Genomic DNA, 12484 nt, shown 5'->3' on the forward strand with positions numbered 1-12484 from the left:
CAAAGGCAGGCTTACAGTCATTTCCCTCTTGTTCCTACTCCCTTCACATTACAGTAGTCATTTTATTTGATTGTAACAATTTATTCATGTCTGTCTCCTAAGACTACTAGACCTCCTCTGCAGGATACTAGTCTTGAGAGTATGGCTGTGTATTTTTATCTTTATATTCAGAGTCCAGGATAGTGTCTAGCACATAAGTACATAATACTTGAATGACCAAAGGAAAGGGTTGGAAGGATGGGTAGATGAATGGATGGATGGACAGACAGATGGGCAGCCAGAGGTATGCTATGTAGAATAAATATGGAGTTTAATGTCACCTAAACCACAAATGCTGCCTTCTTTTATTGAACTTTAAAAATCCTGACAATGTTTTGAGAACAAAGGTTATGTTTTGACAAAACTAATTTGGTGTTTTGCAAAGCATAATTTTGGAGTCCAAATGACTATGTTTGACAGCCTCTCTCTAAGCAGGCCTGCATTTTGTTTAGACCAGGGCATCATGACTGACAAGTTATATTTTTTTCTTTGTTTGAAGGTTTTTGCACCAGCTATGGATTCTTTCTGGTTTCTGCTGCCATATAACCCCTGACAGAAAGGACTTGCTTCCAGGAATACGACTTAGCAGATTTCCCAGAATCCTTAAAATGTGATAAGATCAATAGCATTCTAAGGGACATCGGAGTTCCACTACAATGACTTTGAAAACATGACTTCTTAAAAATTTGTTTAAGAAAGAAAGTAGTGTCTTCAGGAGGCTGGTGTGTTTTCTTTGAGGAAGGGGATTAATTCATAAGGAATTTCACTAAACTCAATTTAGAGTCTCAAACCATATGACTTTGCAAATTTGTCTAAGAATTGAATCATTTGCTCTAATTTAGCATTTCAGACTTTCTGAGAATCGTATTTCCAAGAACACCCAGGAGAATTCAAAGTGTGAATAATCCCAGATTTGTCTCCCTTCTTGCAAATAAAAAAAATTTTTTAGATAATAAAAGACCAATTAAAACATTTTAATTTTATGGTTTAATGCAGACTGGCCTACACAGATTGATTAGTTAGTAGCAAATGATAACTTCAGACATTTTTGAAAAATCGACTCCCACTTTAAAAAAAGATGTTGCAAGTAAATGGAAAGCAGAATTTAGCTTCCTTGTTGGCTTGGCTTCTTTTCCCTGTGCTATCTTTATAAAGTCTGTAAGTAGCAACTTAGAAAATACTGGAGAGGTTTTAAGTTTTGTCTTCTTGTTTTTTCTTTGTATTCTTTTGTTTTTAAAAGAAGGTTTTTGGCCTGAAACTCAGTTATTTGCATAGAGTAGGATCTTGACATATCCTGGGCTTTATCTTGTCCGCATTGTAAAAAAATGTGAATATGAACATTAGAATTTAAAACAAATCAACAGTTGCTGAACGCTGCATTGGAAATGTATTCATTCCAAACAGAATGATCATCGTTAGTATGTTCTCCTTTCTAAATCTTAAAAAACTGAAAAAATGGTAATACAAACCACATGGTTGCTTCATTCCACCACCATTCTTGGCAGAATAAGTGCTGCCTGGCAACCTAGCTGTCAGCTGGGCCATGGTAATCAGAGCAGTATTGCCCTGTAGTTAAGTCTAATGCTTTTTTTCTGAGAACTTCTCAGTGGATGCTGTTTCTTCTTAACAGTCTTCTTGGTAATGTTTGAACAGGGCTTCCATGCATGAGGAGCTCATGTCCTCGTAGAGGGAGATGCTGAAATAGTGAAAAACAAAACAAAATAAAATGCCCTAATGACTCTGCAAGGAAAATTCCTGCAAGGACTGTGCTTGCCTGTTGATTTGGACTTTGGCCCCAGAGAGGTCTGGGACCCAGACTGAATCTGTTTGGGAGGCTCCAATTTCTTCCCTCGGCCCTGGGGAGCCTCCCTTCCCATGGAAACGTTCACAGCAAGCATCAAATGTATGGAATTAAGAAACCAGAATCTAAAAGCTTAAAACATGACCGACCTTCTTGTAGTTTGACCTTGGCAACAATGACAATATTTTAATTCCAACATATTTAGGAGGAAAATGTATATTTGGAACAAATCCCGATGACAACATCCTTTGAAGTAGTTCTAACTAGAACTGAGATGACACAAATTTGTTATGATAATTGAGCATTCGAAAACCGAAACTTCCAGGAAAAGAGAGATCACTGAGGCAGCCACAGCCACGGGGATGATTTCTAACGCAATACCAAAGTCAAGAGGAAATTGGAATTCACCCTGCAGAAATTTACTTTATAGCCAAATTCCATCAACAAGGACATTATTGAGCTCTTCCTATTCCCTGCTAATTACACAAAACTGATAGGATATAAAGTGCCCGGCAGAGTTCCTGCACATGCTGGCACATAATACATATTAGTTTGCTCCTCTCTGGTCAAAAAAGATCTGTTTTAAGATCCCTTGATCTTGAGCCCCCCTAAAACCCATATGATGTTCACCAAAGCTCTGCAGGGCCTCTTCCTTCCTCAGACACTTTCCATTGCTTCATCCTCTTTCCTGAGACCTACAATGACAAGAAGAAGAATCTGAAAAGGAGCTGATGAATCTAGAACAGTAGCTCCAGCTGTATTTTGGAGGCAGAAGCCTAGTAAAGTAAGCTCACTCCATGATCCTTGCTCTCTGAATTCTGGAATCAAAGACATCTGGTCCATTTTACTTAAAAGTTGAGAATACTGTGCCCGAGAAAGAGTACATAAATATTTCAGTCACATAACCAAAGGACAGCCTATTCCTAATCTTAGCTCATTTTCTATGATCATTAGAGGTGCTTTGTGAAAGGACAAGAAATTATAGAAGTATCTGGAATCATCAGGAGGTACACACTGAAAATTGTATCATAATTAAAACAATTACATATTTTAAACTTTCATTATAGTGGACAGAAAAAAATTTGGGCCACAGTTGATGCTCTTATCCTGGCCTTTCCTCTCACAAGCCCTGAAATCCTTTGAAGTCCAGCAACTGAGTGAATTTGCACACTGGACATCCACATTTTCCATCTTCCCTCACTGCCCACGTCCCTTCAACTAGCCAGGAAGAAGGGTAAATCATGTCTCCATACTTCTCAAAGTCATTCTCCATGTTTCAGTTCATAGATTTAACTTTCAGGGAAACCACTTGCCACTCTGATAAGTAAAATTGCTTATATTTGCATATGTGCTATAGTTTTCCAAGAGTTTTACACTTGTTATCTTACTTGTGATTTCTGTGAAGCAGATAGGGATACATATAGATATTTTTGACCTTGTTCTAGTGATAAAGGGACTGAGATAGAGGTGCAAAAATGTCTTATGGAAATATACTTGAAGTCAATCGTCACCAGGTGGTGGAAGGCAGATTCTTTATAAACTGAGATTCCTGTGATAGAAACAAATGGGCCAAGGTTAAAGGAATTTGTTTTAGTCAGCTTTTTCACACTGCTATGACTAAAGGATCTGACCAGAATAATTTTAAAGGAGGAAAAGTCTATTTGGGGGCTCACAGTTTCCGAGGTCTTAGTCCAAAGAAGGCTGGCTCCATTCCTCAGGGCTCGAGGTGAGGCAGAACATCATGGCGGAAGAAGGTGGCAGAGGGAAGCAGCTTGCATCTTCAGGAAGCAGAGAGAGAGAGAAACTCCACTATCCATATACAAAATGTATACCCCATAGCCACACCCCCAAGTAACCACTCCCTCCAGCCACACCCCACCTGCCTCCAGTTTCCAATTAATCCCATCACAGATTAATTCATTGATTAGGCTAATATTCTCACAACCCAAGCATTTCTCCTCTGAACCTTCTTGCATTGTCTCACACATGAGCTTTTGGAGGACACCTCACATCCAAGCCATAAAAATTTAAAATGTATTATCTCATGTTTCTGTTCTAGTATATTTGAATAATCTTTAAAGAGCACAAAGTTGAATTTATCACAAGGACCTTTCTTAGAAAACTGTTATTTATTTATCACCATTTAAACCAATCTTGGTCTTCCTCCCATATTTGATTTAGGCTACTTTCTAGATCCTCACTTTGTCCACTGCCTTGAAGCCACACTCTTAAGCTTATCTTCAGGTGTACCTCTCTTCATCAGTATGTGGCCTCTCTTCCCTTATTAGCTTTCTAGTAGCAATTACACTAGCAGCCCCTGTGCACTAGTGCAAAGAATGTTCTGTCTTGAACTGTCTGTCCCAACATAGCCAAAGCACAAACTAATCAATGATTCAGGACACCCTTCTAAATCGAGACCCGGCTCAGTCCAAGAAAGTTTTCTCCCAGCATCATTTTTTTCCAGAATATGAGGGAAAGCGCCCCCACCGCCCACTTTTTTTTTTTTTTTTTTTTTTTTTCTTAACTCCATCTCTGAATAGCAGCTGCAAGCTAGGTATAATGATTTTCAACTACAAAATATCTTGGAAGCCTGTTGCTATCAGTAACACAACATACAACCTTGAAACGACTCTCATCTGATACAAGCTGTTCTAGCCAAAGAGTTCTTCTGAACTGATTTCTTAAAGAGGTGTTCTTTCAGAACAAAACATTTTATGCTCAGTTTTTTTATGGTGATTTTAAATCATTTCATGACCCATTTATCTTTAAAAGTTCAACTTTTTTCTTCCTGTACGAGCAATTAAGTAAATATTTCCAGCATTAGGTGACAGTGTCAGTGTTTCCTGTTGTTTCCAAAAAGCTCACAGTGTTTGTGGGCTTGGTATTGGAAATGCCCACAGGGTCCTTTTTAAATTTTCATTATAATGGACAGAAAAAAGATTTGGGAAAGAGTTAATAATGGTCATTCTTTTTTGTGTGTGAATTTTAGCTTTATTAAAATTCATCAACCTATTTCCGAGAATGTTGTGTAAATGCCAGGTACCCCACGTTTTCCCTATTAAAATGACATTCATTTGGAACTCAGTTACTTCTACCTTCAGTTGCAAAATGTGTAAGCAATTAATTATTTTCGTCAGGCTCTATCTGTTTACCTTCTTTATATTTCATTTAGCCTGTCTCTCTGCCCACCCCACCAAACTTGTACTGTCCAATTTAGTGACTTTGTTTGGCTATTTAAATTTAAATTTTAATTAATCAAATTAAGTAAAACTAAAATTTTGGCTGTTTGGTTCACTAGACACATCTAGCACATAAGTGCTCGATGTTCATCTAGCACATAAGTGCTAGAGGCTATAAACACCAAACACACAGATCATTTCCATCATTGCTGAAAGTTCTATTGAACAGCATTGCTGTAGACCGTATGACCCATCAGGATAGGGATTGTATCTGTCCTTTCTATAGTTATACTGGACCTTGAGTATTTAGCACATAGTAATGCACAACAATCTTTTTTTTAATAAGGAACCAGAACAGGTGAATCTCTCCTTATTCACAATGGGAGAAGTCAGAGAACAGAGCTTTAAAAAAAAAAAAAAAACAAAACAAAACAAAAAACCCTCACTTGGAAAGATGGTGAGTGTTTAACTAAATAAAAGTGGGCAGGAAGAATAGACATAAATCAAACAGAAGCATCTGCCTATTTAGTAACTGTAAAGAAATTAACAGTTAATAATGAGTTAAATTTCCTTTCAGCACTGAAGTCCCAAAATAAATTTTATACCTGGCTACTTTGTCAAAGCTGTGTGTGTGTGTGTCATAATATATATATATATGACAGTGCACACAGTTCATTCAATACTTGCTTGAGTTCAATATTGAAAGGATGAAAGATAAGAAAATGGGGCCATCTTACTGAGGCACCCAACACACAGTAACATATTTACACAAAGGCAGCCTAATAAGAAAATGCATTTGACTTATAGATTGGCTTAAAATTGTTTGTTAAGATAAACATTTCAATAGGAACAATGACCTAGGACCTGAGGCCGCAGGGGCAGTCTTCCCAAGTCCGTGTCACCCATCCCATAGTCAAAATTCTAATCCAGGGTTCCTGAATCTTCCCACAGGAATGCCTCACCTATCCATCCTAGCTTGCCTTAAGACTGGATGGGCGATGGGGTTTGTGTGGCCTTAGACACAAAGGGCAAGAGGCTGGTGGGTAGAAACATGGCAGGTAGGGTCGGGGACCCTGACTGAGGAGCGCGAAGGCCAAGGGCGAGAGGCAGATGCAGGGCAGGAGGTGACGCCGCGGTGAAAGCACAGTGGGGAGAGAGCAGAAGTGGGGGCTTCCCCTTGGTGCTGTTGAACCGCTCTGACGCCCTCTCCCTCGCAGCACCCGCGACACCCTCACGTGGCTTCCCAGTTCTCTTAAGACACAGCCACAGGCCCCACTTTGATCTCAAGTCCCATTTGTCTGGCTCCTCTCCCCTTCAGTTGTCACCAGGCTGCCCTTGGCCTGGTCTCCCCAGCCACTCTGGCCTTCTCCCTATTGTTTGCAAGCCACCTCAGGTCTTGAAACACGCTATTTAACCCAGAAATTTCTACATTTCCTCCTTGAGTAAACCAACTCCTGTTTGTCCATATTTCAGCATTTATCGCTTCCTCAGAAAAATCCACCTTGAACCCTTGCATTAGTTTAAATCTCCTATTATCTGCACACTTACATCATGATGTGCTTATCCCTCATTTGCATTTATCCAGAGCTGTGATTTTGCATCTATTCATGTAATTATTTGCTTAAAGGATACATTTTCTTCCAGAGTCTAGACGCTAAGATCCGGGAGGCCTGTTCCAATCTATTTCTTCTCCCTTCTGTGTTCTTTTTTTGGGGGGCAGGGTGGGAGAGGTTACCAGGGACTGAACTCAGGGGCACCCGATCATTGAACCACATCCCCAGCCCTATTTTGTATTTTATTTAGAGACAGGGTCTCACAGAGTTGCTTAGCACCTCACTTCAACTGAGGCTGGCTTTGAACTTATGATCCTCCTGCCTCAGCCTTTAAAGCCACTGAGATTACAGGTGTGCGCCACCACACCTGGTCCTTCTGTGTTCTTGATGTCTTGCCTAATACATGACACACATCGGTGTTCACTAAACCTGGTTGAATGAATGAATGAATGAATGATAAGAGAGGGAGTTCTTAGAAGTTAAACGAAGGGCTCTGGGTTCAGCCCTGAGTATGGAGGGAAGGACCAAGGAGGACAATGTTTACACTTAGCCCTTCACAAATAATAAGGCTGACCACAAGTGAGGAATGGCCCATATTCATTTGAAAGCTGAAGTGTTTATGCAAACCAGTGTATTTTTCCACTCTTTCTCTCCAGCTATCCTCCTTTCCTTTCACAGGTGATTTATTCTAAGAGCCTTGGACTGAATTTTTTAGTGTAATTGAGAAGACAGGAGGTTCTGTCCTCTAATAGAACACACTTTCTCTCCTTAAAAAAGAAAAATACTTTAGAAAACTAAACTGTTCACAGAACACTCGATTTAGAAGTGTCAGGGAAAAAAAGAATGAAATCAGAAAGGAGCCTCTTTGCCTTACTTTCGTGGTTACAATTAAATAACGGCCAATCAAGAAAATAAATGTGCTTAATTGTAAAGTTGGTAGACCTTGAGGGGTTCTGTGACCCCCTAAATGGGTTTACTCTAATGGGGTTAGTCTCCTAAAACACCCTAATTTCTACGCTTTGTTCTTCTGACCCAAAGGGGTTAAAATGGAGTGTCACAACTTTTTCAGTATTCACGTTGTTGTGTCCTGCTAAAGTCAAAAAGAATTACTTGTAAGGGCAGAAAATGTCATCATTTTTGCACTTGCCCTGACCCCAGCATCTAAAAATACGAAATGCTGGAATTTCAAGAGCAGGTGACTTGAAAGGAAAAAAAAAAAAAAAAAAACTTAAAGAGAGCTAATTGTTTAAGGTCCAAATGTAGCCCACAGACAAAAATAAAGAGTTGTCTCTCCACGTGACCCAGCTTGGGTAAAACCAGGCACACAATTCACTTGAAGGACTTTTTGTCTCTGCATTTTCCCTCCAGGTTTAGAGAACAGCATTTCTTTTGCAGCATAATGGATAACAGTGTCATCTTGGCAACCTTCTGTCTACAAGTGCTGTTAATTTTAGCCTGATCCTCATGTTGAGCACATGCAAGAATTTCTATTAGTCACCAACCTTTGCTAGAAGCCTAAGATAGCCTCTCAGTCTCTGAGAAAGTATGTCCTGTTTGATGAGATTCTCCTGTCACACAACACAGTCAGAGAAGGTGGCTGTGAACTTGGACAAGGCTGCACCTGTCATTGTATGTACTGCTGTTCTGACTTTGCATTCTCCTTTCACAGTTTAACTTTTCCTTCCCCTTTGATATGTACTCTACTTCTTAGTTTAAATACACATTTCAAAACGCTTCCTTTAAGTTCTCCTGTAAAGGAAATTGATCATTCTTTAAATGTATGTTTCTAATTGACTTCCTCCCTCCTGACGGGGAAGTTAACTTTTAGCCTTTTCTTATTTGATCTGTTAAACAGGGTATGTGACACCTTTCAGACAACAAGATTTAATGAGACCTTATACACCGAAGACGGTATCTGACAGAGGCTCTCCATTCCCATGTAACTTTTAAAGATATAGCAATCAAACTTACAATTGAATTCTAGCTGCAAAGCATATTGATTGACGTCACCGTCCATTACATATTGAAACATCCAGTCTCTTCTCTTTCTCGGCCAGTTAGTTGCAAGGCACTCTTTAAAAATCAATTGTTTTCTCCCTGTGCAGAATTGCCAGAAGTGGGTATCTGATGCCAGAACTATGAAAGTATTTATTCATTTTTAGTCTCTTATCAGTTGTTTTTACTTCTATTGAAATTGAAATGTAACGTTTGAACTGAAAAGAATCAATAACATCTGAGAACAACTATGCCCGAATATTTCACAGCTCATTGTAAGAGGTTATTGTTCATGCTGGTTGTTTGCCAAACTGCCACCTGGGCAACCAGGTTGGTGACCAAACAGGTGATAATGTTCTCACAGTCACAGAGAAAACACACCCAACACTAACAGTGCCACATTGCGGTTCCTTGACTTCAGGTGCCTTATGGAGTTTTCTGGGTTTTATGTGGGTATAGTCCAGACCTGGTGTGGAAAACAAGCTCTAGAATCCCAGACTTCCTCTTAGAGAGGTAGGGTTTTCTTCTCAGAATGAAACAGACCTCCAGTTCCCAGAATGTTGGAAGTTATGACCTCCAGGAAATCCTGTGATCTACAATACACTCTTTTCCTTCGAAGAAAATTTTCTAAATTTTTTTTCTGGAGATATTCCTTACTGCAGGGTAATTTTTCTGATCAGACCCCCTGATGTCTCCATAATGGTGTTTTAACCAGTAACAGAAAAACATTTGGAGATGCTGCACATGCACATAACTCTACACACAGGTACTCTGATGTCCACCAAAAACAGGATTTTTCATGAAAATAAACTTTTTCTTAATAATTCATTTTCTTGGACTGCATTAAATTAGGCATTATTCTCTTCCTCAAATATTTTCATTTGCTTTTTTTTCTCTTGCCAGCATTCTGTCCTATTGCTGTTTTAAAACACAGTGATTTACACCTCCAACTTTTTCCTACCTTTTTTCTAGTCATTATTTCATTATTGCTTTCATCTTTCACATCATGTATTTGCATTTGGTTTTTAAATAGATCTTTTTATATCTTTGTAATAAAGGTCATTTGGACAGCAGAATCAGGGAGAAATGGAGCCTTGTCCTGTTTATAAAAAGAAAGGATGAAGCCAAATGAAAGTTGCAAGATCTTACTTTATTACATCCATAATTTCCCCCTGACTGAGTGTAATACTTCCAACTTTTTCCCTCCCTGGTTCACATTGAAGTGATACACTACAGGTGCCACAGTGTAGATTTAACAATGAAAAAAGTCCATTCCTTTTCTAGTTCAGCAACAAAGACATCACAAAAGATAGAGTTATCATGAGCTAATTACAGTCCTTGAAAATTACCTTTGTGCTTAGCAAATATGCATTTTTTTTCTGTACTGGTGATGAAGAAGTTGGCAGTTTAAATAAAAAACACTATTTAAAGTAACAGAGTACAGTTATATAACCTTTTCACATAAATCACACAATAACTCTTTGTGCTTTGTTAAAAAAAAAAAAAAAGAAAGAAAGAAAGAAAGAAAAAAGAAAAAAGAACTGCAGTGCTTGTTCAGAAGATTTATTTATATAATAATCTATGCAAAGGGTTTCTTTTTCCTTTTATAAAAAGTGGGGTGTTCTCTTTTTTAACCTCTAGAAGTTGCAGACTAGACTAGAGCAGGAACATGCTCCAATCACAGATTTAAGTCATGCAAATTCAGTACTCAAGACTCCAGTTAGAGTTTGATGTTACTACCCATGTCTTTATTTCTAAGCACACAGAGTGAAAACTTAATAAGAGAATAGTCTCTGCTAAATAGATAAAGAAAGAACATCAAATTTCAATCTAGTATAAAGAGTCTTTTGCATCTAAAAATTGCATCATAATTTGAGATCATTTTTCTCAGCTTTGCAAAACACGATTTCTTCAAGCTTATTTTATTAGTGATGGGGTGGGGAAATCCATGGGATGATGGAAGACTTATGGTTGCTCCACTGATTGTCCATAGAGTTCTTCCATCAAGCCCTTATTCCCCCACTCACCTTCCTGCCCATCTTTCATGAGCTCTCCTTAAGCTTATTCCTTGATTTAAACTGAGAAGTAATAAGTAGTAGCCTTTCATTACTCATAACATTGCCCTTACCATATAAAAGATATCATCTGTATAAACTGTCCTGACACCAGATTGATTGTATCACTTACCAGTCCACCCTAAAGGGTCTCAGAACTGGAGAGCCAAGGCCATTGCTAAGTTGCTAAATACTAAGCTTGGCTCAGAGGATCATCCCAGGAAGAGTGATCATTTCATGAAGATAAAGCTGGCAGAAGCATTTCATTGGCCAAATATATCTGTTCTGATCCGTATTGAACAGTGCAGGTTCTGAAGACAGGGAAACCCACAAGGGCTTTCTTGTGTGTCCTTATCTTTCATTGAGATGCTGACCCAACTTTTAAAAGTTATCTCCATGGAAAATTCTGGGCTGCACTCCAAAACCAACCAGTAGGAGGTGGCTTTCTTAATCAGTGGCTATGTTCCGTCTTTATATAAACAGGTTAAGCCAGCTGCCAGCGCCTCTGTGACCAATTCCAGCTCACATTACCCTTGGCTGGAAAGATGGGCCAATCAAAGCTACATTATGAAAGCAGAGAACTCTACCTCTCGCAGGTCATAGCAAAAGACCTGGCTGCCGTATATGATGACCAGAGCCATCAGAAATCTTACTCTTGTTCCCCAAACAGTGAATAAAGTGTGGCACACACTCATTGCCAGAAGGGGTAAGATTTCACTAACCTGCCAATTGGGGGTAATGACTCAAAAAGGAAAAAAGAAATGTGTTAATTCTGACCGATACACTGTCATTGGGCTACACGTTTCCCTGTCACAGTGGGAAAATAAGAGAAGTAGAATAACTCTTTACTTATTTATACGGGGAATGGAGCGACTGTCATGATGCAATCTGATTAACTGGAGAAACCTCCTGCCATCAGTTAATACGCGAAGGGTTATCTATCACTGCCCAGAATGGAACTCAGACTGCCAGTTGAAGGAATCAACAGGCATGTCTAATCTGGAAAAGACATCGCCAAAAAGATTGGGTATTTTACTCAGACTACCATTCCTCTCCTATGACCCTGAGAATGTTCCTCGAAATGATGTTAGCTCACAGTAGCAGCAACATGTGGAAAACAACATAAATAAATGAAATAATAAAGCAGGTTTCTGAACTGAGACATGTTGGCCAAAGATAATCAAGACAGAAGAGGTGAACACATATATCCATTTTCCCCCAAAAGTTGAAACTTGCTTTTGGCTTAGTTAATACAGCAGGAATAAAAGAAGCAAAGCAAGTAAACAAAAAATTTCCCATGCAGCAGGTTCTTGTTATATATTAGTGAAGAATATTCTGCTCTACATTAATTGTTATAATAGTACTAATTAGTAATTCTGGTCCTCACTTCAGAAGGAAATGCTTTCCCAGAGAAAGCATTTTAACATGATAGAGCACTGATTTAAAATCACAGAATTAAAGTCACTAGTTTATAGGTCAAGCCATATTTGAATAGCTTAGAATAACTTTTTCTTCTTTTGCTGAAGAATTGAATGCAAAGTGAGTAGGGCCCTTATGCTGATCTTATTTTCAAGCACATGAACTAGCTATTGCAATTCCTGTAGGATTCTTCTGTTTTTTTATTTTGACAGCATAACACTACACCCATGGGAGCTGAGCTTTTCAGGTGTTAAAGAGGATTTGTTATAAGAAAATGATTATAATAGGATTTAATGTAATTGAAAGTCAAGGTACAGTAGCCATCCAGTGTATCAGAGAGAGTGTCAAAACTTGCAGGGAGGGTGGAGTGCCTTTTGTTAAGTAAACAACAAAAGTGGAGAGAGAAGAAAATATTCTGTGCACAACAGGATCTACAAGATTGGC

General features: G+C 38.8%; 1 long non-coding RNA gene across 1 annotated transcript; it reads right to left on the bottom strand.

Annotated features, from left to right (window-relative positions):
• Window positions 1-2305: 2305 nt before the first annotated feature.
• LOC306666813 lies at window positions 2306-10916 on the bottom strand. The gene is made up of 3 exons (XR_013765403.1): window positions 10755-10916; window positions 8544-8669; window positions 2306-3618 (listed from the first exon to the last, which is right to left on the bottom strand). It is a non-coding gene; the product is annotated as an uncharacterized lncRNA (long non-coding RNA).
• Window positions 10917-12484: the final 1568 nt, after the last annotated feature.

The sequence above is a fragment of the Sciurus vulgaris genome, assembly GCF_902686455.1.
Source record: "Sciurus vulgaris genome assembly, chromosome: 7".
Classification (NCBI taxonomy): Eukaryota; Metazoa; Chordata; class Mammalia; order Rodentia; family Sciuridae; genus Sciurus; species Sciurus vulgaris.